At 40.1% G+C, this 19,034-nt stretch overlaps 1 protein-coding gene and 1 pseudogene across 2 annotated transcripts in view; one reads left to right on the top strand and one right to left on the bottom strand.

Moving 5' to 3' along the window:
- Nucleotides 1–8,538, top strand: part of EPHA4 (EPH receptor A4) — a 162,948-nt gene extending 154,410 nt beyond the window's left edge. For both annotated transcript variants that reach the window (XM_040228232.1, XM_040228231.1), the window contains exon 18: nucleotides 6,024–8,538. The gene's annotated coding sequence lies outside the window, so the exon portion shown is untranslated. The remainder of the gene's footprint in view (nucleotides 1–6,023) is intronic.
- On the bottom strand, nucleotides 1,470–1,987 carry LOC120854320 (annotated as a pseudogene).
- Nucleotides 8,539–19,034: the final 10,496 nt, after the last annotated feature.

Raw genomic sequence — 19,034 nt, forward strand, 5'->3', positions numbered from 1 at the left:
GTGTCCATCTATTTTCACATTCTTTTCCATTATGGTTTATCACAGGATGATCAATATAGTTCCCTGTGCTATATAGTAGGTCTTTGTTGGTTATCTATTTTATATATGCATCCGTTCAGTTCAGTCGCTCAGTCGTGTCTGACTCTTTGTGACCCCATGAATTGCAGCAAGCCAGGCCTCCCTGTCCATCACCAACTCTCAGAGTTCACTCAAACTCATGTCCATTGAGTCAGTGATGCCATCCAGCCATCTCATCTGCTGTCATCCCCTTCTCCTCCTTCCCCCAATCCCTCCCAGCATCAGAGTCTTTTCCAGTGAGTCAACTCTTCCCATCAGGTGGTTAAAGTACTGGAGTTTCAGCTTTACCATCAGTCCTTCCAGAGAACACCCAGGACTGATCTCCTTTAGAATGGACTGGTTGGATCTCCTTGCAGTCCAAGGGACTCTCAAGAGTCTTCTCCAACCCCACAGTTCAAAAGCATCAATTCTTCGGCACTCAGCTTTCTTCACAGTCCAACTTTCACATCTATACATGACCACTGGAAAAACCATAGCCTTGACTAGATGGACCTTTGTTGGCAAAGTAATGTCTCTGCTTTTTAATATGCTAGCTAGGTTGGTCATAACTTTCCTTCCAAGTAATAAGCGTCTTTTAATTTCATGGCTGCAGTCACCATCTGCAGTGATTTTGGAGCCCAAAAAATAAAGTCTGCCACTGTTTCCACTGTTTTCCCATCTATTTCCCTTGAAGTGATGGGACCAGAGGCCATGATCTTCGTTTTCTGAATGTTGAGCTTTAAGCCAACTTTTTCACTCTCCTCTTTCACTTTCATCAAGAGGCTTTTTAATTCCTCTTCACTTTCTGCCATAAGGGTGGTGTCATCTGCATACCTGAGGTGACTGATATTTCTTCCGGCAATCTTGATTCCAGCTGGTGCTTCTTCCAGCCCAGCGTTTCTCATGATGTACTCTGCATAGAAGTTAAATAAGCAGGGTGACAAATACAGCCTTGACGGACTCCTTTTCCTATTTGGAACATGCTCAGTTACTCAGTCGTGTCTGACTCTAAGCGACCTTATGGAGTACAGTCTGCTAGGCTCCTCTGTCCCTGGAATTTTGCAGGCAAGAATACTGGAGTTGCCATTTCCTCCTCCAGGGGGTCTTCCTGCCCCAGGGATCAATCCTGAGTCTCCTGTGTCTCCTGCATCGGCAGGCGGATTCTTCACCACTAAGCCACCTGGATAGTACTGTGTATATGTTAATACCAAATTCCTAATTTATCCTTTCCCCACGTTTTCCCTTTGGTAACCATGAGCTTGTTTACAAAGTCTGTGAGTCTGTTTCTGTTTTGTAAATAAGTTCATTGGCATCATTAATTTTAGATTATATATATAAGCAATATCATATGATATGTGTCATATTTTAGATTCCACACATAAGTGATATCATATGGTATTTTTCTTTCTTTCTTTTTTTTTTTTTGAAAAGCACTTAACATTTAATGAATTTCCCAGCATGTGGCTTCAAGCCACCAGGACACAAGCCCCACCTATACTCTTGGTCTTCTCCTCAGCTCTTCTACTGAAGAATTTGGCCTTCACGATGACAGGCTGCTTTGGGAGCTTTCCTTTCCCCAGAACTTTGTAGTAACCTGATCACACCACATCGATGATAGGAGCAGCTCCTCTCTTGTTCTTGGCAGCATTTACTCGTGTCTGCTCACTAACCAAGGTCCACAATTTATCAAGGTTGACAGTCGGGCAGAAACTCTGGTTGCTCTTTAAGTGGTAATGCCTCATACCAACTTTCCCAAGGTACCCTGGGTGATATTTGTCGAAGTTGATCCTGTGATGATGCATGCCACCAGCATCACCTCGGCCTTCCGGGTGTTTCCGGTGTTTGCCGATGCGACCATGGCCGTGGCTCACGTGGCCCCTAAGTTTCTGGGTCTTCCTTAGTCTGGATGGCATGTCGGCAGCCTAGACGAAAGAGGGTATTTTTCTTTCTCTGTCTGACTTACTTCCATGTTGCTGCAAATGGCATTATTTCATTCTTTTTATGACCAAATAGTGTTTCATTGTATATATTTATCCATTCCTCGAGAGGTCATGGACCTTTAGGTTGCTTCTACACCTTAGCTATTGCCACCAGTGCTGCTATGAAGATTGGGGTGCATGTTTCTTTTTGGAGTGTGGTTTTCTCCAAACACGTGCCCAGCCATGTTCCTGTCCTGCTCCAGTGCCCCCGATACCGAACTAGATCAGCTGGGAGAGACCTGTCTAGATGGCAACAGTGAGACTTGGAAGTCACCTTGACTGACTCATTATTAGCAACTGAAAAATCAGACTTTTCACCCATCAAGCCCAGTAGCCTTAGGTACCTGTGCTTTAATTCCGGAATTTTCTTCTTAAAACACGTGAATTCAAATGATTATATTCATTCCTAGAAGCAAATAGCCTAACTTTTTTAACTGGACCGATTTTAACTTTCTAAACTCTTCCCTTTTATCACTTTTAAACAAGAGCTTAGTTGATTTTAATGACCTTCCCCCTGCCCTTGGTTTTATCCCGAAAGAGCAAGAAATGTTAAATTTGATGCTGTCAAATCATGACAGTTTAGTAAAAACCTTTTTGCAACATTAGTTGTAAAAGCTTTTCTGTTCAGAAGGAATGTGAAATTTGTTTTTTAAACTACTCCAAGAATTTTTGTTTTATCACCACTTTTGCTGAAGTTTAGGAGTTCTGGATATTCATGTTAAGAGTTGACAAATGTGAGGGAGATCACTTGCTTTTTTAAAAAGAAATTGTATACTTCTTTCCTTCTGTAAAGCTGTGGGGTATTATGTTTTCAATTCCCATAGTCCGATTCAAATAAGGTGGCATTATAGTGTTATCCTATGAGTAAAAAGAGAGTGTTACCTTTCATACATTGAATAATTAAAAGTTTTGCTTTCTTACAGTCAACAGCTTAAGACTTGATGTATTTTTCTAAACATAGTCAAAACAGAATATTTTTATATTTTTGAACTTTTTCTTTTGTATTGGAGTATAACTGACTAACAATATTGTGATAGTTTCAGGTGAACAGTGAAGGGACTCAGCCATACACATATATGTATCCATTCTCCCCCCAAAACCCCCTCCCATCCAGGCTGCCACATAACATTGAGTAGAGTTCCATGTGCTATACAATAGGACCTTGTTTGTTATCCATTTTAGATATAGCAGTGTGTACATGACTGTCCCAAACTCCTAACTATCCCTTCCCTGCTGGCAACCAACCCTAAGTTCGTTTTCTTAATCTGTGAGTCTCTTTCAAAGCAGAATATTAAAAAAAAAAAAAAAAGAGAGAGTGTGCCAATTCTAAAATATCCTAACATGTTAATGCTATATACTGTGTTGGAGTGGATTTGTTACATTTCAGCAGGTATATTGGCAATGTTCAGATGGGAACTGAGAGGAAAGTAGAGTATGAAATTCATTCAAAGGTTGCCCTCTGAATCTTAATTTTGACACATTGTCTAAATTTGAATCCAGGCCAATGGAAGGACCCCAAAATGGCTAACATAATATCCAGTAACAGTAAAAGTGGAACTCCACTGTTTCCAGGAAGCTACCCACATTGGAAGAGAGACTGAGGACAATAGGAGTTTGTATTATTTCTCAGGGTGTGGAGCCAGATTCTGGCATCCAGACAGCTTAGATTCCAAAGCCAACCGCGATGTTGACACCACGATGTTGACACTGCGAAGTTTCTTTATAACTCTGTTCCTCCACCTGTAAATTAGAGATAATGACACTTCAATAGAAACACCTTTCCCAACACATGGTAGTGTTGTATATATGTCATGCTCAGATGCAGAACACACTGAACATCATAGAAGAAAAGTGTATTCTTCCTCCAAGGTGTCCCAAGTGTTATTCACCTGTCTTTCACTTGTGAAGCCAAATGTTTTGTTGCAACAGGCCACAGCAGAGTGAAATGAAGTTCAGTGGTAGGGAATCATCCAGGTGAAGCTTGTTCACTTTCAGTGGGTTTATGAGGGTTTGGGGGTAAGTGCATATCTATACAAAAGGTGGAAGATCACTCCTGTATTATTCAGCCTTAAAATATATGAAATCGTTATTTTATAATTGGAAAGAGTAAAATGGGCAAGACCCTAGTGCAATGAAAAGAACTGGTTGGTAAAGACACTTTGATGTCTTCATGAATGACTCAAAGGAACAATGCTTTTGTTTATTTAGTCACCATGAAAGTCACATCTTTCACTCCTGATCCCACACAGACCCCATGCTTTGTCTGGTCTCTGTTCAAGCAATTCTCCACCATAAAGAGGTTGCTTGAATTCAAAGAAGAAAAGGTTTATTTTTCTCCCTCTCATTCTGACATCAACTAGATATAAGTCTCCACGTTCCCACACTTCTCATTTCCAAATCCTGTCCTTTTCATATTCATATACACACTGAGTTTCCAGATAGCCTACTTAATATTACAAATATATTTATATCTAGGTATTTAGTGAAGAAGGAAGTTGGCAGACGCAAAGGAGATAAATGTGTTTTTGAGACAACTCTCGCCTTGAAGGGTGGGGTTTCTAGGAGCAAAAGAGAATCACCTTAAAAACATGTGCATATCCCTATGGAGTTTGTTATTCTCCATTACAGTCTTTAAAGTCAAATTTGAGTCCACTTTGTCCTTCATGTAAATAAATACATATCTGTCTGACAGAGTTACTGGCTTCCAGAGAAAAAACAGTATGAAAAATAAATCTGATCCTTTTTCTTTCATTTTTTTTCATAATTGTCAAAAATGAATGATGTTGATAAGTGGCTTGGCAGTTATGCTCTTACCCACATTTATAACTTTAAGAAGTAATATCTATCTGAAAATTTTATAATAAGATTTTGTTATTCTTTCTCCAAATAAAGTATTTTCTGCAAGTTTAAATAATGGTCATTTACCACCAAGAAACTCAGTTTTATGTATCTCCCTCCTACAATAAACATGCACATATACAAAACAAGCGGATAAATGGGTTTGATAAAACAAGGGCAATTATCTGTCATGAGATACATTTTGGTCTTAATTTTGCTGTACACTTGAGGCCAGCAACAGCTTAACATGACCACTGTGTTTATAGTCCAATTAGCAGTCTTGTTGGAAAGTTATCAAAAGAAAAGAAGAGGAATTGTTTCTTTTGGTTTGAGTCAATTCTTTGACGACTGAGAGGAGAGTGGTTCCATTGCATTGTGCCAGCCTCATTGGAACCTAGGTTGATAGGGCAGCTGTGGCTTATTAGCTCTTGGTGGGCTTCAGTCTCAAGACCTCCCTCACTGTACCCATGGCCCTGGGTCTCCTCTCTCCACCTGTTATGTGCAGATTGCATGGATCCTTTACTAATCAGATATTTCATTAGAAGTTACTTTCTGTTTATGAAAAATACCTAATGCTTTTTATTTCACGGTTGGCATTTTTTTTTCAATCATATTGTTGAATATTGATGGATTGGGATATTTCCAGATGTGTCCCAGAATACACCAGTTTCCTCTTTGGAAAGACTGGGACTTTTTAGAATGATACAATGTGTACTCTTTCACTAACTCTAAGTCCTTCTTGCACAAATGAACCATAACAGGTCAGAATTTTTATTGCAAAGTAAAACTGTTCCCATAGTGGGTAAAGCCTGGCTGTAGACGCAGACTGGGTAGGTTCTAATTCCAGCTCCGCTACTTCTGAATGTATGAGCACAAGCAGGTTGTTTAGCTTCTCTGTGGTTCCATGTCCTCATCCATATAGTAGGAAAATGAATAGTATCTTACTCAGAGTTGTAATGATTAAGATGTTAATAAACTTTGTTGTTGTTGTTATTTTATTTTATTTATCATTTGTCAGAAGAGGAAAGTGAGAATTTATGGTCTCCCTCCTGAACTCCTTACCTAGTCATTTCTGTATTTACATGGATTGACAACTGGCTGGCAAGATCAGTTGCTGTTTTGTCTGAAGTCTTGTTCTTTTCTCTACAGGGAGTAGATTCTGCTATCTTGGTCTCACAGCCCTTCCTGTTGATTACAAAGCCCACAAGAGCAAACAGAACACCCCCTCCTCAATTCCTCCTGAACGTATTTCTTCTGCTTCTACTATGACAGTTCTGGAGCAAAGACACTGATGAAATGATACTCATTGATGAGAAGAATATGTTTCTGACTTTCAAATTCTCTTTCCCGGTGAAAGAAACAGCAAATATTCAAGCTTCAGCATCTGTTCTCCCATTGCACTGAGGAATCTCCTGTCTGGCAGCACCAACTCTGCAGAGCCCTTGTTCCTGAACTCCTTCGGTTTTATTTATATGTATTTCCATATCTCATTCCTGTACGTCCCTGCTGCATTGGTGTGGCAGCAAATGACTGAAGGCTACAGGTTTTACCATGGACACCAGGTCAGGTGCCACCACGCAGAACAAAGCCAGTTCCCATGAGCTGCCTATGATATGCATTGCTGAAGTAACGTTATACCCAGGGTGTGCCATCACAGTGATATAAATATATTTTTTTCCTAGACTAACTATGAGCTGACTATCTCTTTTGATGTGTGTACATAGGTGTGCCTGTGTGTACGCGTGTGTATGTGTGTATGAGTATATAACCTCATGCTTAGAACTGCCTGTGAATGTTGTGGAATGCTACCCATGGAGGGGTCTGGTTTGCCACCTGTTCTGAGATGAAGAGCCACATGAGACAGTGGGCCTGGAGACCATGCCCCGTCCCCTTAGAACGACAGCCAGGAAGCATTAAATGTCCTGTATCTATACGTGTATTTTGTAGCAGCCACCCTAACCTTAATAAGTCATCCTACAGCTTTGGACAGAGGCATTTTCACCTTAGCGGTGGAGTGATTTTAGAATTTAAATCCATGCAGGTGACAACCCAGCATTGAAATCACAAATTCTGATTGAACTCCTCATCTGAATCACCAGTTGCTTGGTGGAGGGAGAGAAGGGGATGGAATTTGTCTGGTACCCCCCAGTGGAATACAAGTAGCCTTTGTTTTCCTGCATAAATGGACTTGTTGAATGCGAACAAATATATGCAATTCATATACTTTCGGAGATGAACGTAGATGTGTGTGTCAGCTTCGAGATGATGTGTCCTGGATTAATACTTTGTCTCCCAGTGTCACAGAAAGATACATGCCAGTGACTCTTGAGGTTAGCATAGTTGGGATGAAACGGCCTCAAGCAACTTCAGGTTCCCAGTGTACACGGAAAGTTCTGCTGTTGTGAATATGCAGCTAACTTCTCTGGCCCTCAAAGGTGCATCAGCCTCCTGGAATCTGAGGTCCAGTGTGTGAAGATTCAGTTTTGGTCTGATACATATACCAAACTCCAGCCAACATACTGCCATTTTTCATAATCGGAGTGGCTGCCTTGCTTATTCTAAGCTATGGTTGCAGAAACTGCGGCCATTTGTATAAGCTATAACATCAAATCAGGGAAAAAATGGGGAAAAAATTCTGAACCCTATGTTGTTGAATAAGTAGAGAAAATCATCAATAAATATTTATTGCATTCTGACAGGGTGTATGGCATTGTATTCTCATAACTATGCCAGAGTGACAAAGTTAATTCACCCCTTTGGGGGGACTTTAATATATTTTTAAAGGGATGTGCCTATGCATTGATGCCTGAAAAAAATATGTATAAAGAAATGAGGTTGAATCTCTGAGCGGGTTTTCCTTCCCCAGAGGCCAGGTCAGGAGACCAACTTCAGGGGCTATATCTGGCCCCAAGAGTGAATGCTGCCCTAATAAGTGCAGATGCTAAGTCATGCTCAGATGCTAAATCATTAGGCAGCATTAAGCTGTTCCCCTGCACCAAATTAAGTAGCTTCACGATGTGTTTGCTGGCCCCAAATTATTTTTAACAATCTTAAGAATGAAATGCTTTGGTATGTTTTACAAAGTTATTTTAAAGAAAGGTTATGCTCGCTACATTGCTGGTGTGTGTGTTTTTGAGACCTCTTGTATTCAATCTGTGAAGGATATGTGTATTAATCCATACACACTTATAGCCTCAATATTTGTCTGAAGACACTTAAATTCTGACAAGTAAAGGAAAGTTCTAGAAGCAATATTTTCACTTCTTAAACATTCTCCAAACAACATCAAGCATTGATACACACTGAAGAGTGCATTTATTTTTTTGTATCACTCCAAGTATGTTGGAATATGCAAGGACTGTGGTTAAAATTAGAATGTATAAGGCATATTATAATTTAGTTCATACTGAAGAAATTACAGAACAATGCTTGGTTCATACATTTTCCAAAATTTGAACAATCTCTTGAGTTAGACATAGAGATTTTCTATTTTGTTTTAATTTGTCAAGGTATTTTTCTTCCCTTCATGAACTTTAGGTACACATAACTTATGTCATTTATTTATGGTCTTTTATACCTAGTTTGTAAATTGTAAAATAGCAAACTAAATGCAAAGAGTTTGCATTTGAATATAATAAAGTAGTTGCCGTATACAAACCTGGAATCTAGTTGTCTCTTTTCAACCATTTTTACTGCATGCATGATGTTTCTAAATTAATTACTTGCTGGTTGTCATTTGGTTAGAACACAAAATCTTCAATTCTAAGCATACTTATTTAGAAAATAAAAAAGCATTTTGACATCTAAATGGCCCTTGCGCTTGAGAACAACTTATTAGAAATCTAACTTAGATTCCGTAAGATCCTATATCCTATTTAATTAAGACCAAACTTTGCTTGGAATTCAGGCTGCAACTTTTACTCATCATACTAGGGCATGGGTCCTAATTTCCCTGTGCCCATTTTTTTTTTTTTTTGTAGGATGGCAATTACAATGCCAAGAGCTTTTATAAAGACTAAATATATTAAAATGTTAGCACAGTGTCTAGCATCTAGCTAGAACTCAATAAACAGTAGCTTTGATGAGGAGGCGCTAGTGATATAAATTGTCTTTAAAATTCCCAGTTCTGCACCCTCTCTAGTACCATTGCTACTGATCCAAGTGACCAGCTATGCATCCTTACCACAGGGCTTTAATCCAGAATCCACAGACCCTTGGGGCTTCCCTGATAGCTCGGTTGGTAAAGAATCCACCTGCAGTGCAGTAGACCCCAGTTCAATTCCTGGATTGCGAAGATCCCCTGGAGAAGGGATAGGCTACCCACTCCAGTATTCTTGGACTTTGCTTGTGGCTCAGCTGGTAAAGAATCCTCCTGCAATGCAGGATACCTGGGTTTGATCCCTGGGTTGCAAAGATCCTCTGGAGAAGACAAAGTCTACGTCTACCCACTCTAGTATTCTGGCATAGAGAATTCCGTGGACTATATAGTCCATGAGGTTGCAAAGAGTCAGACACAACTGAGCAACATTCACATAGACCCTTGAGGTTACACCACTGGAGCTCCAAGTTTCCAAAAGTTTTCCTAAAACATGGTGCAGATTTAATGATTATATGTGTGTTATGATGGGGAGAAAGTTCATAAATTTCAACAAATTGGTGTGGAACATAAGAATATGAAAGTCCACAGTTTTAAGAATGAATGTTCTCCTCATGATATTATTTCATTCAACAAGCTACCATTGACTAAGCCTCTGTTAACTGAAAATCAGACTCAAAGACTTATTATAATAAATTAAAATCCTGAGTGAAGCTGGCTTCAGAGAGCAGGGGTGTATGTGCCTTTTAGTGTTAACAGTGACATTTTAAAACATGGGCTTTGAAATGAAAAGCATCTGGGCTATGTCTGGCTACTTTGTGTTTATTTCTTACTGAAACACCTATCTAGAATCAGCTGTATTGAAATGTAGAGCAATTGGGAATGTATTTGTGATTGTAAAGAGACTAGGCTTGACATTTCCTCCACAACTTATTTAACAGGATAGAAAAGCAACTGGTAATAGAAGATAGGTCTCCTCTATATGGAAACAAGGGCTTCCCTGACGGCTCAGTGGCTAAGTAATCTGCCAGCAATACAGGAGACACAGGAAATGAGGTTCAGCCTCTGGGTCGAGAAGATTTCCTAGAGGAGGAAAATGGCAACCCATTCCAGTGTTCTTGCCTGGAAAATCCCACGGACCAAGGGTCGCAAAGAGTTGGACATGAAAGTGACTACATAGGCATATGGAGATAGAACAATATAGGTAAATAGACATTTTATGAGAAAATGGTTCATGAAGTTATGGAGACTGCAAAGTTCCACAGTCTGCAAACTGGATATCCAGAAAGGCCAGAGGTATAATTCAGCCCAAACTCAAAGGCCTGAGAACCAGTTGAGCCAATGGTGTAAATTTATGTCCAAGGGCAGGAGAAAATGAGATGAAATGTCTCTGCCGAAAGAGTGAGGCTGGGAAAAGAGAAAGGTGGGGATTCCTCCATCCATATCCTGACATATTAGATGATACCCACCCATACTGGGGAGGACATACTGAGTCCACTGATTCAAATGTTAATCTCAACTGAAAACACCCTCACAGACACACCCAGAAATGATGTTTAATCTGGGCACCCTGTGGCATGTCAGTCTGACACATAAACTTAACCATCACATCATCAATATTTTCCCTTACATTTTCTAGAATGAGCTAGTAGAGTGCCACATGTAATCTTAATAATTTCAAGATTAATTTCAGTGTAAGTGTGATGTGGGATCTTACATTATTTGATGGTAATGCATGCTAACTTCTGACCCCTATTTTTCATGCTGGACACACTTAAGTTTGATTTCCAGCTCACATCACAGCCTAGAGAAGATTCAGAGGACTTTCCTGGCAACTTTCCAAGCAGTGACTCAGGAATCCAAACTGTTCCTCTCCTGTGAGGCTGCCACACATGATGTCCAAGGCCACCACATAAGGGGAAGAGAATGTGGAAGCTGGTGCTGCAGACTGTATGGTCAGATATGGAAAGGGCTTGTATTCCTGCTTCACTGACCAAAACCCAATCACATGGACCTAATCTCTTTGGAGGCTGGGCAGCGTGCATAGGAAGAGGAACTAAAACAGTTGAGCAGGTTGCCAGGTTCTATCATGAGTACAGGAGCCCCATGCACCTAGTGGGGGTAAGGGAAAACTTCTGTAGAAGTCAAGTTCATCTAAAGGCGTTGTTTGTCTCCCATAAATGTGCCTGTAGCCATTTCCCAGAGATGCAGACAAGCACAAGCAATGTTCAGACTTGTTACAACATTTGCATTCTCACCCTTGTCAACCTAGATGCTTTAAGGATTGTATTTTCCTTTCTGCATCACAGATCTGTACTTAAACAACTTTGGCTACCTACAACCTCCTGTTTGTACACAAAAGTGCCTGCCTTTTAGAGTTTAAATTGCCTTAGCCACTCAGTTTCCCTAGGAAGAAAGGGGGGACATAGAATAAACTCTAATCCAAGCAACAATTTTGAGGTGTTATTTTTTTCCTCCAAATAAAGATACAACTATTGCACAAAACCACCTTAACCCCTTGATGTCTCCCAGATGGTCAAGACCCTGAAGGCTTGTTCTGAGACTTCTGAAGAATTAGAGCTAAAGTGCAATCTTAGAGGAACATTTAAACATTTGTGAACACTTAAACCATGTGCTAGCCATGTACTGAACTCTGTTTATTTATATATAATAGCTTATGACAGACAGAAGCACTCAGGCCCATTTTATGGATGAAAACACTAAGGCATAAGTTTATTGGACCACTAGTCTGAGGCCACCCCGCTAATAAAGGTTGGAAGTTAGACAGGTAATTGAACTCCAGAGATTGCTTGCCGCCTCTATTCCACCACCATACCTTTTGATAAACCCGGGTTGCCCCCTCCTGTGTAATTAATCAATTTGTCCAGTGGGTATGTTCCATTTGATGATGTTACACACCATTGTGAGCAGGTATATTAGTTGGTACATTCTTCCCTAAACACCACTTGCCTATTCTGGTGCCAGATGGCTTACTTTTGTGTGGTTTGTCATGTTAATTATTTTTGATAAGCTCTAGTGAATCAAACTATACCTTAAGAACAGTGTTCACCTTCCACACTGTGTTTTGTGAGAATTAATTTCCAAAGTCTGAAGTGAAAGTGTTAGTCATTCAGTCATGTCCGACTCTGAGACCCCATGGACTATAATACACCAGGGTCTTCTGTCCATGGAATTCTCCAGGCAAGAGTACTAAAGTGGGTTGTCATTTCCTACTTCAGGGGATCTTCCCAACCCAGGGATTGAACCCACGTCGTCCACATCGCAGGCAGATTCTTTATCATTTGAGCCACCAGGGAAGCCCTTAAGTACAGTGTTTGCCATTGTGTTTCCTGATAATTAATTTCCATTGTTTCCTTTTCACTAAAAGCAGAGTGTAATCTACTATTGCTAAGATACCACCTGTGATATATCGTGGGGGAGGAAGTGGTGATTTTCTTTAATTATAAAAGCTATGGACAACATTTCGCCAATGCCATTCTTCATTTTGAAGATGGCCTCTGACAAAGAGGCTAGTTACTAACTAAATAGGAAAAAAAGAGATGAGTCCAAAGATGAGAGAAAAATTAACCAAAGGAGAGACTGAGCATGATGGAATAAAAAAGTGCACAGACTTTATGTGGACCCTATCTGTGAAACCTTGGACAAATCCCTTAACCCCCTTGAAACTCAGTTTACTCATCTTTAAAATGAGAGCCTTCTTTGTCAGGGTGATCCCTTCTTTGTCAGGGTCTTGTGAGAATTCAGTGTAATCAGTTCTAAAGAAAATTCTAGTGGATGTTTACATGAGCCAATCAGACCATGTGAACGAGCCATGTTTTCCAAATGTGACACCATAGAGAGTACATAAGTATTTAGATAAATCATTAGGTTGATAAAATGTTGATGAGTATTATTAAATAAATGGTAGCTTGGTGCCAGAAGAATTCTATGATCAAATAAGATTGGAAAACAGTAATGTATTTCACTAATCCCTTTTGGAGATTCATAAAGCATTTTAACTTAATACATTAAAGACTCTAAGAAGTCCCATGGGAAAGAAACCAATTTTGCCTGTTTAAGCTTTTTCCAAACACATTTGAAAATAAAACCCTCTTAATATCTTCTTGTTGATAAGATGGTTGGATAGCATCACTGATTCAATGGCCATGAACTTGGACATGAATTTGGTTGAACTCTGGGAGATGGTGAGGGACAGGGAGGGCTGGCGTGCTGTAGTCCATGGGGTTGCAAGGAGTCTGACATGACTTAGCAATTAAACAACAATAGTATCTCCATAGAATGAAAATTATTGGAAACACAATTTAGACATCTAGAAAACTGAAGGAGAGGACCACAGATGCATCCCACATTGCACGACTTTGAATTCTTGTAGCTTGACTCCCAGCTCATGGTGCATCTACCTCCATACCCCCTAACACAGAGTCCAGGGACTTACTTGGATTTTCAGCTGCACAGAGATTTTCCTTTTGCTCATTGGTGGTCTAGGGGCTACAGTTCTGGCTGGGGTAGAGCCAGTTCTTGTGTGAGGTGGAAGCATAAGTTGGAGAGATTGTGTTATTGGAAAGTGTGAATTTTGAGCCTTGATTTGGGAACCTATGTAGGAGGTTTTAAGTCATGAAATGACTATTGTGAGCCAGTCATGATCTGGGCTAAATCTCTGAATTCTTGTCATAATAAAGAACCAAATGAATTTTGACAATGAAAAAATACCCCACACACTTAAATCAACAACCTAATTAAGTCTTGTAGCTATGTTGTGGGCTTTAGCCTCAGTGATTTTACCCTTCCCCTTTGGAGGAAGTGCCTTGAGCCACTGACTGCTCCCAGTTGAATGGGTAATAGACCCCTGACATATCTTGTTTCTGGCAAACTCCTTGGATATAATTCTTTGTTTACAACACTGCTGTAGAAAACTTCATGAATGCTTAGAAGAAAATAGAATTAGGACTTAAGGACCCAGTTAAAATCAACTTAGTAGAACATAGACATTGCTTTGTGTAGAGCTGGAAAAGATAGCCATGAGAGAAAGCAACTTTAACATGCACCCAGAGAAACTATATATTATACCCATAATGTGTAAGAGGCAATTATGGCTTAGTAATCTGCAATGTATCACTACCTAGCAATCAGATTGACATATTCTAATGAGACCCATGTTGTTTGTAATCAGACTGGCATTGCTTATTCAGATCTCTATTCCATAAGATGCACTTTTAAATGGCTCAGATTGCACCAGATGCTATAAGAAATAGCATTCTATTTTATTCCATTACTAGCATTTTTCCCTTTTCCAATTAGCATAATTTAAAATCAGCCAGAGGCAAATGTGAGGGGCTGGAAAGTTGCAAAGAAGTTCAAGAACAACTGGATAGAAAAAAGGCAAGAAGACATACATGCATATGTTTTTCTGTGGATAAGAGAACATTGCAATTAATAGAGTTCTTATTCTTTAAATTCCCCAGAATTTATTTCTGTGACTTATTGAAATATTAGAGTCTCTCAGGAAGCTAATTGCCCTATAGGTTCTTCTTGCTTATGCATTATCTTATGGATGACATAATAGAATCACCCCCTCATTTACTATTCAGTTAAGGTTTAATTGAGTTCATCTTTCTCCACCTCAAAATGGCCAGAAACCTGGAGAATCAAAACAAATTCTCATTTGTAAAATGAGAAGATCCTTGTAAATTGCCTCTTTTATAACTTAGGTCTTGGCTATTTATAAAATATCTGAAGTTAAAACCTGAGCTAACATAATAAACACTTTCCCTGGTGTAATCATTAGAGAAGGAAATGGCAACCCACTCCAGTGTTCTTGCCTGGAGAATCCCAGGGACGGAGGAGCCTGGTGGGCTGCCGTCTATGGGGTCACACAGAGTCAGACACGACTGAAGCAACTTAGCAGCTGGTGTAATCAGCCATGATGCTAGAAACAATAGTTTTAAATATGTTTTTAAAATAAAGATTGGCATCTGATGTTGGAAGACTACATTTCCAATGATATGTCTTCCCAGGATCTTCGAATCACCCTTGCTATACAGTGTAAACTCCCTCGGCTGTTCCTTGGGCTTTTGCTGGTAGTTCAACCAGAATTCATTCTCCCTTGGTTCTCTTCCTAATAGCACCTAACACGAGGTCTATGACCTCTCTTTATGTCATCTGAGTGGGATTGACTCATCCTTGGGCTTCCCAGGTGGTTCAATGGTAAAAAAACATGCCTGCCAATGCAGGAGACATTTGAGACACTAGTTCAGTCCCTAAATTGGGAAGATCCCCTGAAGGAGGAAATGGCAACCCACTCCAGCATTCTTGCCTGGGAAATCCCATTGACAGAGGAGTCTTCCTGTCTACAGTCCATGTGGTCACAAAGAGTAGGACACGACTGAGAAGCTAAGGATGGACCCATGACCTATCCCCAGAGGATCTGAATCAGAATAAACCCTTAACACAAGGACTGGTTCAGGGGATGTCCAAACAAAGTGAAACTTGAGACTCCTTTTCCATAGCAAGAGAAGCCATCTTTCTGGAACCCTACCCACTCCCACCCCCACATGAAGAAAAAGTACTATGTTCTCTGAGATCATGAGAAAAGTCATCTTCAGTATGGTGACACACATAGGTGAAAAGAATCTCAAAGAAACCAAGCTGGATCCAGCTTTCCTGGAGCTGGTTCATACCAGCTAGCTCATGAGAGCCAACTGCTAAATTTTCAGGGATCTTGTGAGTTGGTTAACATTATGTTTGTAGCTTAAAACATAAACTGGCTACAGTGGAAGTATTCTCACCATGGAACTTGGCAAACATTAAAAATTAGGGCTACTGATTCTTTTTCTCCTTCCCTTTTTTCTCCTCTTTCCTCTTCTTCCTCGTCCTCCTCACTTCCAGATCCTGGTTAAGCACTTACTAGCTTTCCATAGGCTGTATCTCCAACTGAATCATGCCTGAAAGCTTGGCTTACTTTGGTGCTTTTCAGATCAGAAGTCTAGAGTCTCTCTTTATTGGCAAGTCAGTTTGACCCAGATGGTTTTTGGTTACTGCTCACCAAAGTCATATCCACCTGACCTGCAAAGTTCTCCATGATCACAAGAGCTAACATTTATGAAGACTGTGCTAAGGACCAAGAAGTGTGCTAGGCTCAAATTTAGCTCAAATTAGACATCCATTCCTACAAAATAAAATGGTACTTTTATTACTTCTGATTCAAATGTGAAGAAACTAAGCCTTAAGTTATAAGCACCACTTGTCGAAGTTTCAAAAAGACCTACTCAGAGTTTTCCAAATGCACCAAGCATTTTTACACCTTAGTGCCTCCCCTATGCTGTTTATTCTCTTAATAGACCATGTCCACCTGGTTAATACCTATCATTCTTCAAGTTTCTGAGTCAGTGCCTCACAGAGGTCTTCTTTATCCTCTTAGTCTGAGCTACATGACACCCTACATCACCTTGAGCCTATCTTGCTGGGAATGTTTTTAACAATGCCAAGTACTTAATTGATTTCCCTCTTGGTTCCCCTACTAGACTCTAAGATGAACAGAATCTTAGAAATCTTTTCTTTTTACTGCCTATATCTTCGTGCCTGCTAACATGGCTCTCCACAAGGTACCTGGTTAACTAATGCTGGCTGAGTGACTTGAGGGAATGAAACAATGAATTTATGTCATGTGTTTTGCTGCACTGAAATTCAAGAAAAGAAGAAATCTTCTGTCATTACCCTGAATACATACTCTTATGCTTAATATGAGAATCACGAGAAAGCTATCAAAACTCTTTGTCTTTTTCATTTTCCTCATGTTCAGTATCACCATGTTTCATCATCAGGCATTGTCTGTCTACGTATTGGGCAGGTAGAAGCATGTGTTGAGAAGATTAGAAAGATCATTGGCTTTTGTATCAAATAGACTGGACATCAATTCTAGCCCCATCATTTACTACCTGGGTCATCTTAGGCAACTTGTATGCTTTCTTTATATGTAAAATGGGACTGATGTCCAACATTTAAGGTTCCTATATGAAAGTAAATAGTTGTTAAGTGGCCAGATGCATGGTAATAGACACTTACGAAATAGCAACTCTATCTTATTGCCCATGACTTTAGTAACGTAATGCATATATTTCCTCCCTGCCCACGAGACTATCACCTAAGATTTGGTATCTGAGCTCTGTTTACTTCGTTTGGATATTGCAAACTAACTACTGCGTCCTATTTTTTTGATTTTCACTCACTAAGTAGTGTCTGACTGTTTGCAATACATGGACTGCAGCACACCAGGATTCCCTGTCCCTCGCTATCTCCCAAGAGTTTATTCAAACTCCTGTCCTTTGAGTGGTGATGCTCTCTAACCGTCTCATCCTCTGCTGCCACCTTCTGCTCCTGCCCTTGATCTTTCCCAGCATCAGAGTCTTTTCCAATGAGCTGGCTCTTCTCATCAGATGGTCAAAATATTGGAGCTTCGCATTAATCCTTTTGATGAATATTCCAGGTTGATTTCCTTTAAGTTTGATTGGTTTGATCTCATTGCTGTACGAGGGACTCTCAAGAGTCTTCTCCAGCATCACATTTCGAAAGCATCAATTCTTCAGCATTCAACCTTCTTTATGGTCCAACTCTCACATCCATACATGACCTGGAAAAACCATAGCTTTGACTACAAGGATCTTTGTTGGCAAAATAATGTCTATTTTTTAATGCTGGGTCTTGGTTTGTTATTACTTTCCTTCCAGGGAGCAAGCGTCTTTGAATTTCATGGCTGCAGTCACCATCCACAATAATTTTGGAGCCCAAGAAAATAAAATCTGTCACTGTTTCCACTTTTCCTGTGAATACTAATTATAATCATAAATAACAATAGCCACAAATATTACTATATCCCAAGGGGCACTAGAGTCTTTTAAAGCTGAAAGTCTATTATTTATAGGTTTGTAAGAAGTTTCTTATTTTAGGGTAAGGCTATGATTTATCTCTAAATCCATTTCTTCTTCTTTTTTTTTCCTTTTCATTAGATCCTGTGTGTGGCTGCATTTCACTGCACCTTGCTCACAAGAGATTAGAATGTGAGACCAGACCATGACATGAGTGAGGTATACTTTGTTGTGTTTTTGTATTTCATTTTGGAAAAAACACTTTGACAGTGTTTTTAAAAATGCTAGGCATGTCTTAGTAACTGTTGTCCTACATGTGTTGTTATTTAAGAATGAATATACAAGGCTTTGGAAAATATCCCCTTGACTCCAGGGTATGTCACAACTAAGACATCAGGCCAGACCTTACATGTTAGGTGGTCATTTTGCCCTGAACAAAGGGTTAATTGCTGTCAGTTATCCTGTAAGGAGGAAGTTCTAGGTCTGGATATGAACTGGCCTTGGACTGGTGAGGAAGACATTTTTCTTTTATGGGTCCCCAGGTGGGAAAGTGAAGGTGGTCCCAGACTCTAGGCATGGGAATGTTTGGAGCATTTCCAGCGGGGAGAATTAGTGAGCCCTTGTACAAGAAGGCACGTTGAGGGATAGAATGGGTGTTGACCTAAGAAGCAGAGCTAAGGAAGATTTGGGGCATGTGAGATGCTAGCAGTTGTGTTATTTCCTATAAACCTAAACCTCAATTAAACTGGGAGTAAATCACATCATCCCTAATCACTTCCCAATTGTAATGCGGGAAGTTGGGTTGAGCAGTAAGCTCATAATAAAACCAAGGGGATGGCAGTGGGGACCTATAGTCAAAAATAGTTGCCCAGGAAATTCCTTTGAAGTCCAGTGGTTAGGATTCCACACTTCCACTGCAGGGGACACGGGTTCGATCCTGGTCAGAGAACTCAGATCCAGGATGCCAAGTGGTGTGAACAACAACAACAACAAAAATAGCTGCGCAGAAGAGGACTGCTATTGTGGGGACTGTCAGAGCACAGGAGCAGATGTAGGTGAGGAAGCTAACAGATTTACTCTGGAGCACGTGGGAGACAAGATGCTGAGAAACACCCAGAAAACTTTGAGGAGGTTATCTGCCAGGAGTTGGTTCAGATCCTAACAGTCTGGACATGAAAAGAA

This window comes from Oryx dammah, unplaced genomic scaffold (genome assembly GCF_014754425.2).
Source record: "Oryx dammah isolate SB20612 unplaced genomic scaffold, SCBI_Odam_1.1 HiC_scaffold_27, whole genome shotgun sequence".
Taxonomy (NCBI): domain Eukaryota; kingdom Metazoa; phylum Chordata; class Mammalia; order Artiodactyla; family Bovidae; genus Oryx; species Oryx dammah.